This window comes from Labrus bergylta, chromosome 7 (genome assembly GCF_963930695.1).
Source record: "Labrus bergylta chromosome 7, fLabBer1.1, whole genome shotgun sequence".
In the NCBI taxonomy this organism is placed as follows: domain Eukaryota; kingdom Metazoa; phylum Chordata; class Actinopteri; order Labriformes; family Labridae; genus Labrus; species Labrus bergylta.
This window is the reverse complement of record NC_089201.1, coordinates 10,803,756-10,816,625: the sequence shown is the minus strand read 5'-3', so window position 1 is coordinate 10,816,625 and position 12,870 is coordinate 10,803,756.

Genomic DNA, 12,870 nt, shown 5'->3' with positions numbered 1-12,870 from the left:
ATTTAATAGCAGTCATTTGTTTTTTAAATCCAGTGGAATTAAAAATGTAAGACAGTAACCGCAGCAGTTAGTTTTGCTGCTCACCACAACAGCTGTACTGGGGAAGATGAAGACAGCCTCATGTTACTCCCTTACACCTGATACACTTGGAATACCTGTTTGTTACATATCGCAGACATAGAAGAAGCATATGTTGTTCCTAGATCCAACCTCAGGCCTCCCGAACAACTAGTGCTAGTGTTCCTGCATTAAAGGCCTGTAAAGGACAAAATCCTCCTGCTCCCCTGAAGACAACCATGTGACAAAGTCTGACCTTCCCCTGAAGAACTGATGGTCTCAAAGGAATGTCATGTAAATGGTAAATGGACTTGAGCTTGTATAGTGATTTACTAGTCTTCAGACTAATCAAAGTGCTCTTACACTGCAGGTCACACCTACAGTACCCATTCAAACAATGATGGCAGAGGTTGCTTTGTAAAGAGACCATCAGAAGTAACTAATCCCATTCATACACATTCGTACGCCACAAACAAAGCAACAAGAGCAACTTGGACATCAGACTTGGCTGCGGGAGCTGGGCATCAAACCCCTGACCTACCTGTTAAGGGACGACCGACCGAGCCACAGCCGCCATAATGTAGTAGAGTGTCTGTAAGAAGACGTCTATAATAAGACATATTCTTTAGTTTCCTAAGTAAAGCCAGTGCAGATGTATCTTAAACTTGCATTTTTTTTTTATTTTTCAGTTAGTGCTCAAATGTTGGCTAAAACAAAGTTAGATTAAACAAAACCAGATGGGAAAATGATCCTCCTTCTCAATTGATTTTTTTACAACAGCAAACTATTTCCAAATTAGCTGATGTTCTCAATAGCCGGTTTAATTCTCTTCAATTCAGTAACAAGAACATTAAAATAGTTTCTCCTGTTGCTTTAAATTCACTTTAATGTCCTCCTGCTTTTTTGTTTGAAAGATATATTTTGGGGCCTTTTTGCGTTTATTAGATAGGACACACATGAAGAAAGAGACAGGACATGAAAGGAGAGAGAGGGGGATGACATGCAAAGAACAGAGGTCAGATTCGAATCCACAGCCACTGCGACGAGGACTATGGCCTCTGTACATGTGGTGCACAACATAACCCCTAGGCCATCTGGCACTCCATAATGTCCTCTTGCTTTGACTTGTGTCATTTTTGTACTCTGTTTCCCATATTACTACTACAGTGGTAGATACAAGGTATGTGCTTACCGCCAACAATCAATCAATTTTTATTTGTATAGCGTCAACTCATAACAAGTGTTATCTCGAGACACACAAAAGGCAGGTAAAATATCTTACGCTTTGTCTGTTAACATTACAAAAGAGCAGGTAAAAAGACCTTACTTATTGCTATGTTACAAAGATCCGGCCAATCCATCATGAGCACTTTAGCAAAGCAGCAAAAGTTACAGTGGTAAGAAAAAACTGCCTTATTAAAAGGCAGAAATCTTCAGCCGGATCCCCGGCTCATGACGAAACAGCCTTCACAGGCCTAGACTGCGCCAGGCTTGGAAAGGGATAGGGGGAGAGATGGGATAAGATGCAGGAAGAGGGATAGGGAGCAAGGGGGTGGGGGGAGGCAAACCGTCCATCAACAATCCGGTGGGGAGGGGGGGGGGGGTCGATCAACGATCTTGAGGAGCCTAAGAGAGCTGAAGAGCTCTCAGGAAAGTAGGTGGTTAGTGACTGAGATTTACAGATAGATACGTGCAGTAATATGATGTACTGTATATGCACAGAGAGAAAGAGGAGCTCAAGGTGACAGTTCCCCCGGTAGTCTAGGCCTATTGCAGCATAACTAAGAGCTGGTCTACACCAGCACCAGCCCTAACTATAAGATTTATCAAAAAGGAAAGTTTTAAGTCTATTCTTAAAAATACAGACTGTGTCTGCCTCCCAGACCCCGGCTGGAAGGCGATTCCAGAGGAGAGGAGCCCGATAACTGAAGGCTTTACCTCCCATAGTACACTTAGAGACTGTAGGTACCACAGCAGGCCTGCATTCTGGGACCGTAATGTTCTCGAGGGACGAGCACTAGTAGCTCCTTAAGATAAGATGGTGCCTGGCCATTTAGAGCTTTGTAAGTGAGAAGAAGGATCTTGAATTCTATTCTAGACTGTATAGGGAGCCAGTGCAGAGAAGCTAAGACAGGAGTAATGTGGTCCATTTTCCTAGTTCTAGTCAGTACACGAGCTGCAGGGATCTGGACTAGTTGAAGAGTATTTAGAGACTTACCAGAGCACTCTGACAAAAGAGAATTACAATAATCCAATGAAACAATAAAACAATCTTTGCCGCTCATTCAAATAATATTTTCCAGAAAAGAGAGAACTGAATGGAAATAAATAAATGCAGAGCATGTTCATGTGAGAATCAATTAACATTTGGGCACAAATGAATTAATTGTATGACAATAATTATGTGGTCATGGCTGTTTCACATCAATGACTGAAACCCCCATTTTACTCATCTTCTACACAAACATTTTAATGATATCCAAAGGTGTAAATTATAGCAGCTCTGGATGACTACTGAGTTTGAATATTAGGAAGAGATAAGTTAAGAGAGGAGGTGACTGTTATGATATCTGGTGTTTACCTTTGTGTCCTGAGGGTTAGCAGCTCATGTTAGGACTTGTTCAATAAACTCAACAGATTAAAGTTTGCTTGAGGAGATCCTCTCTGTCAGCAATGAGTTTAGGCCTCCCACTAGAAACTTCCCCCAGTCTTTCTTCCTTTTATCTATTTTAACTTTGACATGTTTGGTGAATGTATCAGTGTATAAGCTTTGCCAGAGGTGTGGATGGTCTCCCTACTCCTAATCTGACTCTAAAATAATTTTTCTCTTTCATTTTTATCTATTTATGATTGAGCATTAAAAAAAAAACATGCAAACAACAATGATTCTATATTTTCTGTAATATCTCATTTTTTTCTTTTTGAACTAGTCCATGATCAAAAAGGGTGTACAGGATGAAGGGAAAAAACATATCCAGTCCTATCCCTTTTTTCTTTGAACCTTTAAAAATTAATCCAAGGCCAAAACTTTCAAAATAAAGTCAAAGAAAACAAAATAACTAGCTAAGTAACAAAAGCAAAAACTAATATCATATATTACGCTCATTAATTGGTACAGAGCTTATATCTGTTATTTTTCTCATTTATTCTACTATATCTGATGAATATGTGATTCTTGAAAATGTGTTCCATAAATGAACCCCCTTTGTTGCGTGTTCATTTCATGAGACCAAAGAAAGATGTTTTTATAATTCACAGGTTGTATATCGTTAAATTCCCTTACCTTCCATATGAATCTTCACTGTTTAAGTGTTGTTTCTCTCCTGAGTCCGTCTTCCTGGGGACATTAATTTTGAAGAATGTGAAGGAAGCCAATTGTATTTATCATGTAATCAACTTCACTTTAGCAGCAAATCTTGTGATCCATTTTAGTCTTATTTTACAAAGTAAATCTCAGGAAGCAGTATTTTCCTGGGGATACAGCAGAGGGCAGTAGTGGGGCTAGGCAAAAATAATTGGGGGGCCCTCCAACCGGCGTTCATCACTAGTCTATGTCTGCCAGAGTCCCTACGCTTACTCCTCTTCTTTTTTTCCCTCTTTCTTTTTTCTCTCCCATAGACGGATAATTCCTCTTCATTTTTCTTGGTTGACTTTCATTGATAAACTTTGGTTTTCACAGCAGTAATGCATGCAACGCTTAGCAGGGCAACGAGACTGAGAGTTTGATAGGATGGGTTCATCAGGTTTATTTGACCAGCCCACCTTGAGAGAGGGGCTTCTGGCTACGTGAGGATGCTATAGGATGAAGATTTCAATTTTTTCCTGTGGCTTTTTAACAAAATCGTGCCCCACGTCGACATTCTGTACCAGAAGCTCCAGAAGAAGGACGTCGATGCTGTCTCCATCAAACGTGCCATCGAGAGCTTCACAAGCAGGCCATAAGGCAAGATTAAACTAATATTATTCGATCCTTCTCAAAGCAGAGTTTGTCATGAGAACATGTATATACATTAGGAATTACATTCTTTTCATAATATATGGCCAGTGGTGTAATCTAGCTGTCATGATTTGGTTTTGTATTTTGTATAATTTCAGTGTTTCATTATTTCCTAGTGTTGTTTGTTTCCCTTGAGTTAATGTTTCCTAGTGTAGTCTTTAGTGTTTCCTGGGTTCTTTTGTAATTTCTTCTCCTTGTGTGTCTCTGTGTTCTATTGTGTTTTGTTACATTCTTGAGTTCTCTGTGTTTCATGATTTAGATTACAGTTTTTGGATCTTTGTGGAGTTTTTGTTTAACATTTTGAAAGTAAGTTTTTTTTGGGCCTTTTGCCTTCTTTAAATAAATATTTTTGTTAGATCTGCATCTGGGTCCTCCTCTTAATGTTTTCCCGTTCATGACACTAGCTTGCTTTGAACTGGGCTGAACATCCTGGTTAGGTGAGACACAAAGGATTATTCAACTTCCAAATGCAGGGTGTACAGTGGCAGCTTCATATGGTTTTTACATCAATGTTGAGGCTCTGTCTTTAAAAGCATCCCATAGACAGAACTCTCTCTTTAGTCAGAATAAAGTTGATTTTGAAATCTAATTTAAAGTGCTTTCTAGCCTTATTTAAAAAAAGACAAAATATGATCTCTTTCTTATGTATGATTATATTAGTTATACTGTTTGTCACCATTATTATTGTTTGGAGGTATGGTGGACTTTAAAGGTAGTGTCTGTGTCTTGAGTGCTTCTCTTGCATGTACAGGCACATGTAAAACTCCCTGCCATGGTCGATCCTGATTTAGTACCACATTTTTAATTTAATTAATCCAATACAGTGTTTCCCACAGAATGTCGCTGTTGGGCGATGGAGTTGGCGGGGGATAATTAGGTTTGGATAAGTATCATCATATGCAGTTGCGAGTCTCTAAAAAGTTAACAACAACGTAATAGCATCACTTGTGAGGCACATAGCAACCGTCTCCCTGTAATTGACAACTATTGCTATCATTTTAATAGACATTGTGATTTATTTATAATAAAGGTCATGATTAAATTTTGCATTGCAATTTTCATTTTTACTTATAAAACAAGTAATATCTTGATGTTGGGACATTTTTGCTCATCAGCATCAGCTCTATCTCCCTCTTGCACTCTCCTTCCCTTGCTCTACCTCTCAGATGTTGTTGAATGATAAAGTAAAACTCCAAATGCTAGAGAGACATTGATTTATCTGCTATGTCTGATTGGACGGTCAGACACCTTTGAGACAGAAAGAAATAGAAAGAAGTTACAGGCTAGCAAACTGACAAAAGACAGTTTAAAATGTATCAGTAAACTTCATCATTCTTTAGAGTTTTATTTTCTTTATAAGCTGCACAATTATTTTGTGCCTGAATTTAGCACCTTCAGCAACCCTCATGTCTTGGCCTATGCTTGGTCTAAAACTGTACAATTTAAGGTGACATTTCAAACTCACCACTGCTCTTCAAATACTGCTGCTCACAGTCAGCTGGAGTGTGAGCAGTCCCCTTTCCAACTTTGGTTGGCATTGCCCCGAAAAACTTTTCTTCCAGCATTTCATTATTCTGACATTGATAGCTCTGTGTAGTGTCTGAACATTCTGTTTACATCACATGACACAATTAGCCAATCCAATTTTGTAAACAGAATGTATTGCTTTCTGACAGGCTGTAGGGGGCCAATGGCTAGCAGTGTATGTTATACTTGGCCACTGATTTTTGACTGTCTTTTCTTTGTTATATATTAAGAAGAAGTTTATGACGTGGCTATTTATGTTGGATGATTAACTACTGATACTACAGGGCCTCTCTGGAGTTTGCATGGTTTCTCTGTGCATGTGTGGATTCTCTTTAGGTACTCTGGCTTCCTCCCACAGTCCATGACATACTCAATAGGTCAGCTGGTGACTTTTAAAATTTCCCATAGGTGTGAATGTGAGTATGGCTGGTTGTCTGTTCTGTGATTGACTGTCGAACAGTCCAGGATGTACCCCGCTTACTGCCCAATGACAGCTGGGATCGGCTACAGCCCTCTGCGACTCCGAACAGGAAAAGCTGTATACATAATGGATAGATGGATCTGATAGATGAGTCTCCTTGGTTGTACTAAATAGAATTTTACATTTAATTTAACAGAATAGTAGAATATTCTTCACCATTGTGCGATAGAAGATCCAGACATTTCCTCGAAGATTGCATGATTACACTGACACCAACAATTGATGCAAAAACAGTTGACGCATTACCCAGAGGGGTGACATAAGAGTGTTTCTGTCAAGCTTGTGCTCATCAGAATGTCCCCAGATGAATTGGTGGTTGTGTCAAGACAGATACGGTTAATTAAACTGTAATATTAGGTAATCAAAGATTTCAGCAAAGAAAGAGCCCATTTAATTCTATTTGAGGGAAACACCCAAGGTAAAGTTTCAGTCCTTAAGCAAACAAGTTCTGTGGATACATGTAAATCCTGGCTTTGGTTGTGTGTTGCTTTTAACACAGAGCCGTATGAGGATTCTCAACAAAGATTACAAAGAAGAGTGATGTTAGGGTAGTTTGCTACCAACGTCCTGTTCTGCATGACATCTATCCTCCTCAGATAAAAATGGGTCAGCTCCATAGCTAATACCCAGGTCAGCCTGTATCTCTCCTACTGCTCATAGACGTTAGCCACAACAGAGTCACTGGGAAGCCACACCTCAGAAATTTTAGCCTGACAGCCACCAGCCACCTGCAAGTTAATCGGGTATCCCACAACATTAAAGGACTTTCTTTTCTTTGTTATATATTAAGAAGAAGTTTATGACGTGGCTATTTATGTTGGATGATTAACTACTGATTTAGAAACTAAGTGGTACAACTGAAAGCAATAAATATCTCATTTAAACTGTTGCTGTTTTTATGTGTTGGTTTAAACTGAGAGCATTTGGATACTCTACATGTGTAAAATAAGTTAAATAAATTAAAAGGACAAGATATTAAAAGTCCTACATCACTCATTTTTGGGTGCTATGTGCTAGATGATAGCTTGGTGGTGTAGTAGTTAGTGGTTGCCTCACAGCGAGCAGGTTCCTGGTGCAGATCCCGGTCTGACAGGGCCTCTCTGGAGTTTGCATGGTTTCTCTGTGCATGCGTGGGTTCTCTTCAGGTACTCCGGCTTCCTCCCACAGTCCATGACATACTCAATAAGTCAGCTGGTGACTTTTAAAATTGCCCAGAGGTGTGAATGTGAGTATGGCTGGTTGTCTGTTCTGTGATTGACTGTGGAACAGTCCAGGATGTACCCCGCTTACTGCCCAATGACAGCTGGGATCGGCTACAGCCCTCTGCGACTCCGAACAGGAAAAGCTGTATACATAATGGATAGATGGATCTGATAGATGAGTCTCCTTGGTTGTACTAAATAGAATTTTACATTTAATTTAACAGAATAGTAGAATATTCTTCACCATTGTGCGATAGAAGATCCAGACATTTCCTCGAAGATTGCATGATTACACTGACACCAACAATTGATGCAAAAACAGTTGACGCATTACCCGGAGGGGTGACATAAGAGTGTTTCTGTCAAGCTTGTGCTCATCAGAATGTCCCCAGATGAATTGGTGGTTGTGTCAAGACAGATACTGTTAATTAAACTGTGATATTAGGTAATCAAATATGGCAGTAAACAAAGAGTCCATTTAATTCTATTTGTGGGAAACACCCAAGGTAAAGTTTCAGTCCTTAAGCAAACAAGTTCTGTGGATACATGTAAATCCTGGCTTTGGTTTTGTTTTGCTTTTAACACAGAGCCGTATGAGGATTCTCAACAAAGATTACAAAGAAGAGTGATGTTAGGGTAGTTTGCTACCAACGTCCTGTTCTGCATGACATCTATCCTCCTCAGATAAAAATGGGTCAGCTCCATAGCTAATACCCAGGTCAGCCTGTATCTCTCCTACTGCTCATAGACATTAGCCACAACAGAGTCACTGGGAAGCCACACCTCAGAAATTTTAGCCTGACAGCCACCAGCCACCTGCAAGTTAATCGGGTATCCCACAACATTAAAGGGATACTTCACCCGTTGAAACATGAATCTGTACTGACATTGGGTCATACATGTAGTAGAAATGTGAAATAAATTTTGAAGTTGGTGCCTTCTTGGCCGAGAAAAGGCAGAAAGTGTCTTTTTGGCTCATGTTGATGAAAGACACCTAATCCCAGAATGCAGAGCACCGCAGGCCACTCCCACTAAGGTCCTCTAGTTCAGAATCAGAAATACTTTATTAATCCCAGAGGGGAATTAGATCATCACAGTTTCTCCAAAATATACAATATAGCAGTAGAAATATAGTAATAAAAACATTTACAGACATATTTACTTCAACACATACGGCCATTTCCTCAACTGATTCAGAGATTTCTTCTAGAAGGAATTGGTATTTTGGAAATTTCTGACAGAAAACAGACTCTATGTCTGTGTCCACAGGCAAACAGTGAGAGCACCGACACTACCAGTCCGCCCCAGCTAGAGGCCCGGGCGGCCAGCAATATAACAATATAGCCGCGAGATGGTTGCTGCCCACAGGCCGGTCTTGTGTCCCGGCCAGTGGCCATCAGTGGCCCCGGCGGCTGGCTGGCGGCGTCAGCGGCAGGCGGCCAAAAGACAAGACCAGCCTGTCGGCAGCAGCCGTTTCGTCGCTATATTTAAATTTTTTCCCCATTATCAGCGTTCTCTTTATAGAGCCTGTTAGCATAGCTACCAAGCAATATGGCGGATGTTAAGTTTTAATTCTGGGAGTGAGTTCCCACCCACTGATCTGTGATTGGTCTGTAGCTTCAGTGGTCGAAAATTTGAGGAACGAGCATTGTAGTTTCACCCGGCTAACTGGAACAGCTTCCAGTGATGCGAAAATCGTCATTTTGCGTCACTGGAAGCTCCTTTTCAGACTCAGAAATACAAAGATTTCTTGTCTCAGGGGAAAATGAGGGCGGGATGCATGACCATTCAAAAATACTATCAGGTTTCTAATGATACAAAGCTTAATGCAAATGGGTGAAGTATCCCTTTAAACTGGTTAACATGGTCATGAATAACACAACATAGGGCTTTATTTTTAAAAAGTTTCGAAATGTTATTTCGGTCACTTATTTCATCCCTTTAATAATACTAGTGTTGTATTTTATATCGTTGAAAAGCTTGATTAGTCACCTTTACAACGAGGTATAACTTGTAAGGATCGTGCATTCGTGGAATGAGCAACACAGCTAAACGTGTGGGTAGCGGCCAAAAAAAATGTGCCAAGGGGCGTTGTGGCGCAGTGGTTACTGCGCGCGCCTCATGTATGGAGGCTATGGTCCTCAATAAGGGCGGCCTGGGTTCAAGTCCAGCCTGTGGCTCCTTTCCCGTATGTCATTCCCTATTCTCTCTCCCTCATTTCCAGCTTGATCCACTGTCCTATCGCTCCATAATGGCACAAAAAGCCCAAAAATAAATCCAAATACAACAAGTTACAGGCTAGTAAACTGACAAAAGACAGTTTAAAATGTATCAATAAGATTCATCATTCTTTAGAGTTTTATTTTCTTTACAAGCTGCACAATTATTTTGTGCCTGATTTTACCACCTTCAGCAACCCTCATTTCTTGGCTTACGTTTGGTCTAAAACTGTACAATTTAAGGTGACATTTCAAACTTACCACTGCTCTTCAAATACTGCTGCTCACAGTCAGCTGGAGTGTGAGCAGTCCCCTTTCCAACTTTGGTTGGACTTTCCTTTCTTTGTTATATATTAAGAAGTTTATGACGTGGCTATTTATGTTGGATGATTAACTACTAATTTAGAAACTAAGTGGTACAACTGAAAGCAATAAATATCTCATTTAAACTGTTGCTGTTTTTATGTGTTGGTTTAAACTGAGAGCATTTGGATACTCTACATGTGTAAAATAAGTTAAATGAATTAAAAGGACAAGGTATTAAAAGTCCTACATCACTCATTTTTGGGTGCTATGTGCTAGATGATAGCTTGGTGGTGTAGTAGTTAGTGGTTGCCTCACAGCGAGCAGGTTCCTGGTGCAGATCCCGGTCTGACAGGGCCTCTCTGGAGTTTGCATGGTTTCTCTGTGCATGCGTGGATTCTCTTCAGGTACTCCGGCTTCCTCCCACAGTCCATGACATACTCAATAGGTCAGCTGGTGACTTTTAAAATTGCCCAGAGGTGTGAATGTGAGTATGGCTGGTTGTCTGTTCTGTGATTGACTGTGGAACAGTCCAGGATGTACCCCGCTTACTGCCCAATGACAGCTGGGATCGGCTACAGCCCTCTGCGACTCCGAACAGGAAAAGCTGTATACATAATGGATAGATGGATCTGATAGATGAGTCTCCTTGGTTGTACTAAATAGAATTTTACATTTAATTTAACAGAATAGTAGAATATTCTTCACCATTGTGCATTAGAAGATAATTTATCTTATCATTTCCTGGAAGATTGCATGATTACACTGACACCAACAATTGATGCAAAAACAGTTGACGCATTACCCAGAGGGGTGACGTAAGAGTGTTTCTGTCAAGCTTGTGCTCATCAGAATGTCCCCAGATGAATTGGTGGTTGTGTCAAGTCAGATAATTAATTAATTAAGTTAATTAAACTGTGCTATTAGGTAATCAAATGCGGTGGCAGTGGCTCAGTCTGTAGGGACTTGGGTTGGGAACCGGAGAGTCGCTGGTTCAAGTCCCGGTGTGGACCAAATATGGAAGTTGGTCTGGTAGCTGGAGAGGTGCCAGATCACCTCCAGAGCACTGCCGAGGTGCCCTTGAGCAAGACACCAAACCCCCTCCCCACCATCAGCTCAGGAGCGCCCGCTGCAGGTGGCTACGTCACTCTGACATCTCTCCATTAGTACATGTCCATAGGATCCTGTTTCTGTGTGTGTATTTCAGCCTGTGTGTGTTCATGACTTACAGAGTGTAAAAACTGAAATTTCCCCTTGTGGGGATCAATAAAGTAAATCTTAAATCTTAATCTTAAATATGGCAGCAAACAAAGAGCCCATTTAATTCTATTTGTGGGAAACACCCAAGGTAAAGTTTCAGTCCTGAAGCAAACAAGTTCTGTGGATACATATAAATCCTGGCTTTGGTTTTGTGTTGCTTTTAACACAGAGCCGTATGAGGATTCTCAACATCTGGGAGGAAAAAAAAGAGAAAAAGGGCATCCTACAAGTCGTAAATCATTTATTCTTTTGCCATTTTTGGGGCCGAGTCTACTTAGTTGTATGAAATAGAATCTAAAGTTCTTGACAAAGTATCCATATCAGCTGGGAATAAAAAGAGCAAGGAAGGAATTGTTTGTATAATAACTTCAACTTTTTTTTGATGTTTTCTTTTGTGTAAAATTGACGTTATAATGACCACACACTTGACAATAATCCTACAACAATAATGATGCTTGTCACACATGTAAGACTATCATGCTAACTACTACATTAATAAAAAGTATACAAAAGTATATTTCTATGATATTTATTTTGAGGATCGTTAATAACTGGGTTGTCTCAGTATGGATGACAACAGGCTGAAGCTCCAGTCCAGTTTATCACTTCTTCTTTCTATGACAGTAAAATGTAAAGGTTAACAAAGGACATGATTCAGATGTCATGATTCAAACTTTAAGAATTTAACTATTCATTGGAGGTAAGTTATAATCATGAACACTATCGGTTTTACACCAGGAATGATAGATGTTTAATTATTTGTTCGTAGTTCCTTCTTTAATTTTAAATTGTTAACCTCAGGCTTGAATGCCAGCCATCTATTAAATGTTAGACACAAATATGGTTAACCTCAAGCTTCTTTTTCCTTTTGTGAAGTGAATGCCAGATGGATCTAAGCCCATTTTTAAAATGAAGGTAGATTTGTCAACTCATTTTTTCTTTTTCTTTTTTTTAGGGATGTGTTTTGCAACCTGGACCCTGAGACTGTTGAACACCCTAGCTTGGTGTTGATTAAATTTTACTCGATTGCCTTTTTCTTTTCTTTTTTTTGGTACCTGTGAATGAAAGACACACCCACATGGTAGTAAGATAAAAGCTCATGAGGACTGGAGCAGTCTTGCTTGGGCTGGGAGATTTAGCCAGAAGGTTGAGATGCCACACTGACTTCTTCAACATCAGTGAACCAAAGGCAAGTAACTAAAACCTCATTATGTATATTTGTTTTCACTTGTTTTTTCGTCTGTTTGTAGTCTGTTTAACCAAGATTAGGATGCCAGGGATTAAAGCAGAAAAAAATGTTTTGACTGAAAATTCTCAACGTATAAAACAAGTTAAAAAAAACAATTTGAATAGGTGTTTTCTATCTCAGGAATAAAACTGACACATTTTTCTTTTTTGAAGCTCAAGATCTATGCTGACAGATATGAGCTTGCTTCTTTTTAACAAATTTGAATTTATGGCTGCAAGGTAATGACAATGTGAATATGAATGTGAAAGTGCTTGTTTTTGTCACAGAGGATCAGATTGTTATCCTAAGTGTCATGACAACACGTTCCATACAGAAATAAAACTTTGTGTTAAAGCTCAAGATGATTATGATTATGACAGCCAGGTGAATTTTATGCTTATATAAATGAACAGGTGCAGCAGGTGTTCTATACAAAACTTTAAAGAAGTGAAACTCTAGTAAATCTAGTTAGGGGGGTCTGTGGGGATTGTCCCCAGAGGAAAAATCTAGCTATTCTAACATTCAAATGAGGCTTTTTGGAGCATTTTGAGATTAGATCATGATAAATGAGGACCTTGTTTTGAGACGAAATAAGA